Here is a 7,973-nt window from a genome sequence, read left to right as displayed (position 1 = left end):
ATAATAACAATGCGTACTTTGAATATTTAGATATATTACAACTTTTAAGTACTTTAGATAAACCTTCAAATCATTTACAATGCTTTTTAGTCAGTTGTTATTCTCGTTCTCGTTAATAGTCACACACTTCATTTTGATTAAATTTTCATACGTTCAAAGTCAAATAATCACAAAACTAACGTTCTTGTAGAAATTCGAGTTACAGAAATTGTGATAACATGTGATTACTGCCAGCAACAACAACAACAACGACAATGTTAATAATGATGGTGACAATAAAAACTACTTCGGTATTGACGAAGAAGAAGAAAATAAAGATGATGATGATGATGATGATGATGATGATGATGAAATAATAATGATAATATGATAATAACAATAAATACTACTACTACTTGTAATAATGATGATTATGATGATGATAATAATAATTGACTAGCTTCGTCCCGGTAAGGTTATTCACCATTCTTGTACTCAAGTGGTCAGTGGTTCCCGCCAGATCTTTGAAGAACGACAGCGGTTGCTTAGAAGAGTAGTTCCAAATGTGCGCACCTGAAGAATAGTGACGTGTATATTGGATACGTGTACGGGTACGTGTTCGTGAAAGACGTTTTGTTATATATTTCAGTAATCGATTAAGTTGTAAAAATTGAGCTCATTGTAGAAGAACGTATTTCATAACACACTATGATAAAGCATTTTGTCGTGCGAATGCGCATCATTTAAGTGTAGCAAACCATTCGATGAACATATCGGACAATTTTAGCAGATTCTTCCTTATCCCACACGTACATGTACACGTACACGTAGAGCTATGAAATCACAGGGTCTTGTAATGTTGTTGTTTCTATACCTGTACCAAAGCGACACCATACGTCATCGAAGTCACATGAGCGCACGTGCAGCATTACTGGCTAATTAAGGTAATTTTCTCGTGCATAAATTTCGTATAATTAGCTATAAATAATGACATTGTCAATGATATTACATAAAAAATAGTTTCCTAATCACCTTTGATAAAAAAAGAAGAAAAAAGAAATAATGCAGTCTCCCGTTTCACTGCTTTTATGGCCGTCATCTTAACTCATGGACGGAGTCTTCTCAATGTGCTCGTTTAACCAAACTAGTGGACAGATGTGAGCGAAAGATTGGGGAGAATCCATAATGTGTTTTAGTTGCTGATATATAGGCATGGTTGTCACTGTGTGCAGATAAATGGGGCGAAAATTAAAACATTGGTTTATCGACCGGTCCCTTTGGGGGCTTCAAGATTGATGGAGAATCAATGACGTATGGTATAAAAGAGAATAAAAGAGGGAAGATATTTCGCTGTTGGCAAGACGCTGAGCTATTGTACGGTGGGAGTGATGTGAGTCTATTGAAATGGGAATAAAATACATTGCAAGGGAATACAAAAGAGTAGCTCCATATCGCCCCCAATCTGCTAACATCAACACATCATCTTAAAGAAAAAATATGAGATTATTGAGTAATTATGTTACCAATGAGTTGATCTAATGACGGGAGGGGAACTCTGGTTCATCCTTTTATATCTCATACAATAGTCTGCAGTATAATGTGAACAAATTTATCAATTTCTGAATTGATCGTCCTCCATTGAATCTTCAGAAAGAAAACAATGAACTTTTATTTCAGCATTTATACATAAAACTAGATATTATCGATCAACGCAACACGGTGAGAAAGTGGCAGAAGACTTATTTTGTGGCTATCTAGTCCACCATAAATGGTTCAAAATATATCAGTATATTTATCAAAAACAAGTTCTTTCAAGAAAATAAAAATCGACCTGTGGCTAATTTACGCAAAAAAGTATCTTAGTCTTAAATCATACCTGAACAGTTTACATAAATGGCGTATGAATATATACAGAGTCTCTAGGTAGGGGCACTACTTTCTACTATAAAACAATGTATTAAACACTAAGATTTTAAAGTGTCATTTTCATCAGACAAATCTAATTTTTTTGCTGATACCACGTGTTAAATGCAAACATTTTTTCAGAATCGCTGATTTCATTAAAATAATCTCCTGTGAGTTTACTGTTGTTTTACAATTGTGTCACATTTCTTTACTCATGCTGGTACCAGGCTCAACTTGTCTGTAGTATTTTGCTTAAACTTGTTTATTTTACATGTGTGTCAGAGATTTTTGCTAATTATGTCAACTACAGCTGATGAATTGCTTTTTAAAAATCTGATCAGTAATTAGCAATCACTTTTGCGTAATTAGAGCCCGCGACGCCTATGCGCAGACTCCGACGCTTAATATAGGATGTATTTCTGTAGTGTACCTCTGGCCCCTAGTCTGTGTTCAGACCCTAGGTTTTGTTCACAGGAAATAACTCCTGAGGCTATACAAATTTTGTATCATTATGTCCCTTTTATTCTCAAAACATACGACTGATGAAGTCAGAATATATAAAAGAATGAATTTTTTCTAAAAATAAAAAGATTATCTAGTCGGTAGCCAGACTACTCTGGCCCCGTGTTCACAAAACATTTTCAGTCTCAGCTTATTTGTCATTTATATCTAAATAACATGTTTAAAGCTAAAATTTAATTTCATAACTATTTACAAATGCCAGTTCAGTATTGATGGTCAGTCTCAGTTGGAATTTAACCTTGAAGGTTTAGTAAAATTAATATTAAAATTTCAAACTCAGACTCAGCTGAGACCGAGAAGTGTTTTGTGAACACGGGGCCTGATTCCTATAGAAAAGGCAACCGTTCGTATTTCCCATCTTTTCTGCACAAGGCGAACTAATTGGTGTTTTTATCAATTAAAAGATTAAAGTCAAGTCAAGTCAAGTCAAAGTTTATTCGGCAAAAACATATACATGTTCATCGCCAGTTACAATGTGGCGGTACATACACATATTACAGAAAAGTATGAGTCATATATGGTATGAGTGGAATGTACAATCAATTATAAACATATTAAGCATTATGAATAAATATACAAACAAGCAAGAACATTTCATTCATTACAATACTATTAGCAAAAAAGTAGCTACCCAACTGCTTCATTTCTTTTAAGCGTTGCGAAGTAAATGTATTTTCCTAAATTTAGAAGCTTACTTCTTTGAGTTAAGCTCATAATAGATTTGAATTTATGAACACTAGGCCATACACAGTAATATTTTGGCAAATACTGTTTCCTTAAATCATAATAAAAAGGACAAACCAATAAGAAATGATATTCATTTTCAATTTGTTGCATATTACATTTTGTACATAATCGCTGACTCCTCTCAATATTTCTGAATCTTCCTTCTTCAATTGCCAACTTATGCGCAGAGCATCTGAATCTAGATAAAGCTGTTCTATATTTTATGTTATCAATATATGATAAGTATTTTTCTTGACAAAAATCATTTTTAAAGACATTATAACTTTCTAATTTTGAAAATGTACTAAGTTCTGAATGCCACTGCTGTAAATAATGATCAAATATTCTTTGTATTACTGCATTTATTTGAACAATACTAATATTATTATGATTCCATAAGTAGGAAAATCCTAGATCAGACAGCAAACTTTTCACATTTCTTGACCAACTATTCACTAATATTCCATTAGCATTGGTTAAAAACATCAATTTATGTAATAAAGAGTTTGGAGATTTCGTAATCCTGTACCAATACTTAATAATTCTAACTTTACGCAGGACTGACAAAGGAAATCTGCCAAATTCACCAAAAACTGCTGAAGTCGTTGTCTGTTGTCGTACACCGAGAATCTGTTTCAAAAATTTGAGGTGAATTTTTTCTATATCAGGTGCTTTATGAAATCCCCAAATCTCTGATCCGTAAGACAGAATTGGTAAAATCATGCAATCAAAAAGTTTTACCTTTTCTTCAACATTCAAAGAAACTTTATCAAACAATGTATTCAAAGAATATAACGCCTTCAATGCTTGGTTAGACAATGATTTTTGAGCTTGAAAATAGTTTCCATTCGACGACAACGTAACACCTAAATATGTAAATACCTTAACAACTTTTAATTGTTCATTATTATAATACAATTCTACATTCTCTAATCTGTTACCAGACTTAAACACCATAACGACTGTTTTATCAACATTTACAGTTATGCCCATTTGTTACAATAAGTATGCAGTTGGTTAAGTAACAATTGTAGGCCTTCCTTAGAATACGAAAATAAAGCAGTATCGTCTGCAAACAATAAGAGGTATATTTGTAATTCATCCAAGGTGAAGGCCTCATTATTATCATTTTGCAAATTTTCATACATGTCATTTACGAAAAAAATAAACAAAAGAGGTGAGAGTGGTTCCCCTTGTTTTACGCCCATATAACTGTCAAAATAATCAGAAAGAGACCCATTTGCTTTCACACAAGATTTAACACAATTGTACATACTTCGCAACATAGATACCACTTTGGAAGACACGCCATCTTTTAGCAATTTAAACCAAATACCATTCCTGTATATCATATCAAAACATTTTTGGAAATCTATGAACGATGCATAAACCTTTTTCTTTTCATGTTTAATTATTTTATCAATAATAGAACAAAGAGCAAAAATACAGTCTACAGTACTTCTATCTTTTCTAAAGCCGTATTGAAATTCGTTCAGTAATTCATTGTCTTCAGCCCATTTGCGCAGTCGCATATCTAACATTATAGAAAAAATCTTAGAAAATATACTTGTTAGAGTAATGCCCCTATAATTATTTACATCGTTTAAATTGCCCTTTTTAGGTACTGGCACTACAATACCTTTACACCAAGATTCCGGATAGGTGCATGTATTAAATATATGATTGAACAACTTACACAAAACAGGCGCTATGACAGTCTTGTTTTCTATGAATATTTCAGGGATGAGCTTGTCAACACCAGCACTTTTCCCTCTCTTTAAGGAAGAAATGGCCTTTATAACATCATCAACACAAAAATCACAATCTAACTGTTCTACATTTATAACATTTATCTCATCACTACTCAAATTCTCTTCAACATTTATATTTGTGAATACATCATCTTTTGAATAAATATCTTTAAAATGATTATAAAATTGGTCTAGTGATAATTCGTTTTTAACATTTTGTTTTCTCAGTTTCTTAATTTCTTTCCAAAATTTCTGCGGATTTTCACTAGCTAACAAATGCATTTTCTTTTTCTGATTAATATGAAATTTGGTGCGAGCCCGTCTTTTAGCTGTTCTGTAGAGACGCCTTTTGGTAACTAGTATTTCCCTATTTTGCTGTGAATTGCATTTAGAATATATTTTATTAGAATATTTTAAATCGCGCCTTGCATTTTCACACTCTTCATTAAACCATGTACTTTTAAACTTTCTGCTACAATAACCCTTAGAACTATTTATTACTTTAGTTTCCCCAAAAATATTAAACGTTTTACTATACAAAATGTCGGATATTTCTTGTATTCCAGAATCTAACTCTGTCTCAGCCTGAATTATGCTGTTAACTATGCTTTCAATGTTACAAATTTCACCTGACATAATTTCTTTGTATATGTTTACTTTATCATCATCCCATTTTAATACATCAACATGAATGCTTTCATCTTTACATGATACTGGCACACACTTCATATATAAATTTAACTCAATCGGCTTATGATGCGAAAAGGTATACAGATCATGTATAATGAAACTACGTACAAAGGGAAACAACTCATGTGATAATAGCACATAGTCGATCAGACTATTACCTGTATTTGATAAAAAGGTAAAATCACCAATACCGGCGTCATTTCCTAGCCGGCCATTTACGATTTTTAAATTAGTGCTGAGACATAAATCTATCAATCTGTTGCCCGAGGAATTAACAGTATTATCCATTGATTTTCGATCAGGTAAATCAACATGATCAATAACGGTTTCATCTTGCTCAATAGATGAAATGTACCGTTCAAAACACTCTGGTTTTTCTAAAATGTCACACTTCTTGCCGCATCTTGCATTAAGGTCGCCAAATATCGACACTTTACCATACTGCGAATAATCTCGCACACCTCTTTCTAATGTCTCAAAGAAACCTATTTCATTCATATTATAGTAAATTGAATTGCTCGGGGTATATAAACAAAACAAGCAAAAATATCATGTTCATTTTGGAAATAATCTTTGCACAATTTAATCCAAATTAGACCGTAATTGTCTGTTTCAATGATCTTAATACCATGCTTTAACTCAGTTTTATAGAATAGGCACACTCCACCATGGCCTCTTTTGTTTTTAATGGATAAAGATTCGGTTCTAGGTACTGAAACACACTCATACCCGTCTAAAACAAAACTATCCTTATTACGTTCCCAGGTTTCACTTAAAAAGATAATATCAAAATCATATACAAAATTCAAAAAGTCCTCATCATCAAAGCAAGTCGAAAGACCTTCAATGTTCCACGATAATATGCCAATTTCACACTTTTCTGAAACATCCTATCTGCCATCAGGCATGGTGGAGTCAGACTTGTACAATGCGTTATTAATATACAGTTTATCTCTGACCAGTACTGCCCTCTTACCTTCTCGTCGGGCCTGCAACATCTTCGGTACCAGTTCGCGCCTGCGCTCTTGGACTTCCGGTGGGAACTGGTCACTCACGTTATAGGGTGTATGATATAGGTTGACATTTTTCAAAGAGTTTTTAATTTTCAGTTTGGACTGAGAGTCAAATTTGACCACAATTGGGCGGGTTTTCTTTGAATCATACACTCCAATACGATGTGCCCTGTCAATTTTGAGCATTGTTTCAGGATCACTAATATTTAGAACCTGTTTACAGAAAAGGTTTACTTTAGCAACGCAGTCATCATTTAATATCTGCGCAAACGACAAGCCATGTGCTGTACCTGTGGTCGACTCGGGAGCGCGTCCCTTATTCGTACTTTCCGATGATTCCATTGCTGGGGGTGCGGTCTGATTGCTTGAAACAGAGGAAGGAAGGGAACCCTGATTCCCTTCTTTTGAAAGATGGGCGCCGGGTATATTTATGGATTTATGGATTAAAGTAATGCATGAATAAAATAGCAAACAAAAAAGTAGTGGCAGACGCATATAATGTAGAAAATTACGTGAAAGGGAGACAATTCAAAAGTCGTTTGCAAATTGTGACCGCAGCCGTTATTTCCATTTTAGTTAATGTGATGTGTATGTACAAAAATTTACCTTACGCAGAAATAATCAAACTTAATGTTTGTTTTTATCAATTTTTTTTCAAAGCCCACTTCGTTTTACAAATTCTTGTCTGTTTTAAAATAACACGTTTATGCACAAAATTCAGGTGATTTATATTGATAAATTTAACACAATTTTACTGTCGTCTTGAAATAGAAAAAAATATACGAAGATAACAAAATTTTCTACAGACATCCACTTATCATATTTAATCATTTAGTGTAATATAAACGGGTATCAATGGCCATCCAGGGGACATTCGTGGGAACTCATTAGCTGCTATTTACATTAAGCCCCATGCAGACTATATAATACCTATTAATGTGACAGGAATTCCTTCATATTAAAGATAATTTTATCTTTTCGGTCAGGGTAAACACTTTCTTTATTATACAAACCCTACGGTATTATCCAATTGTTGTTTACTTAATTAATCGCCATGTCCAGACGATAAGAAGTCTCGCGACTTTGTCACGTGATTTAACGGAAGTCAAATTCGACCGGCTGCGAACCTTTATTTTCACGGTCAGCGATTGGCTGTAATAATGACGCAGAATTATGATAATTACCTGATATAGAAGTTACTATTTACAATATATTTGTTAGAAGAATAAGTTTTCTAGTGAATTAGTTAAATACGAAGAAATATAATATTTATCTTTTATAGCTCTTTGGTAATAAAAGGTTCGTTATATTGCAATTTTAAGTAACTTTTAAAAAATGGAATTAAACACAGGGGATTCATTACAGACAAATGGTAAGTGAATCACAC

This window comes from Mercenaria mercenaria, chromosome 15, assembly GCF_021730395.1.
Source record: "Mercenaria mercenaria strain notata chromosome 15, MADL_Memer_1, whole genome shotgun sequence".
In the NCBI taxonomy this organism is placed as follows: domain Eukaryota; kingdom Metazoa; phylum Mollusca; class Bivalvia; order Venerida; family Veneridae; genus Mercenaria; species Mercenaria mercenaria.
Note: the sequence above shows the minus strand (reverse complement) of the source record.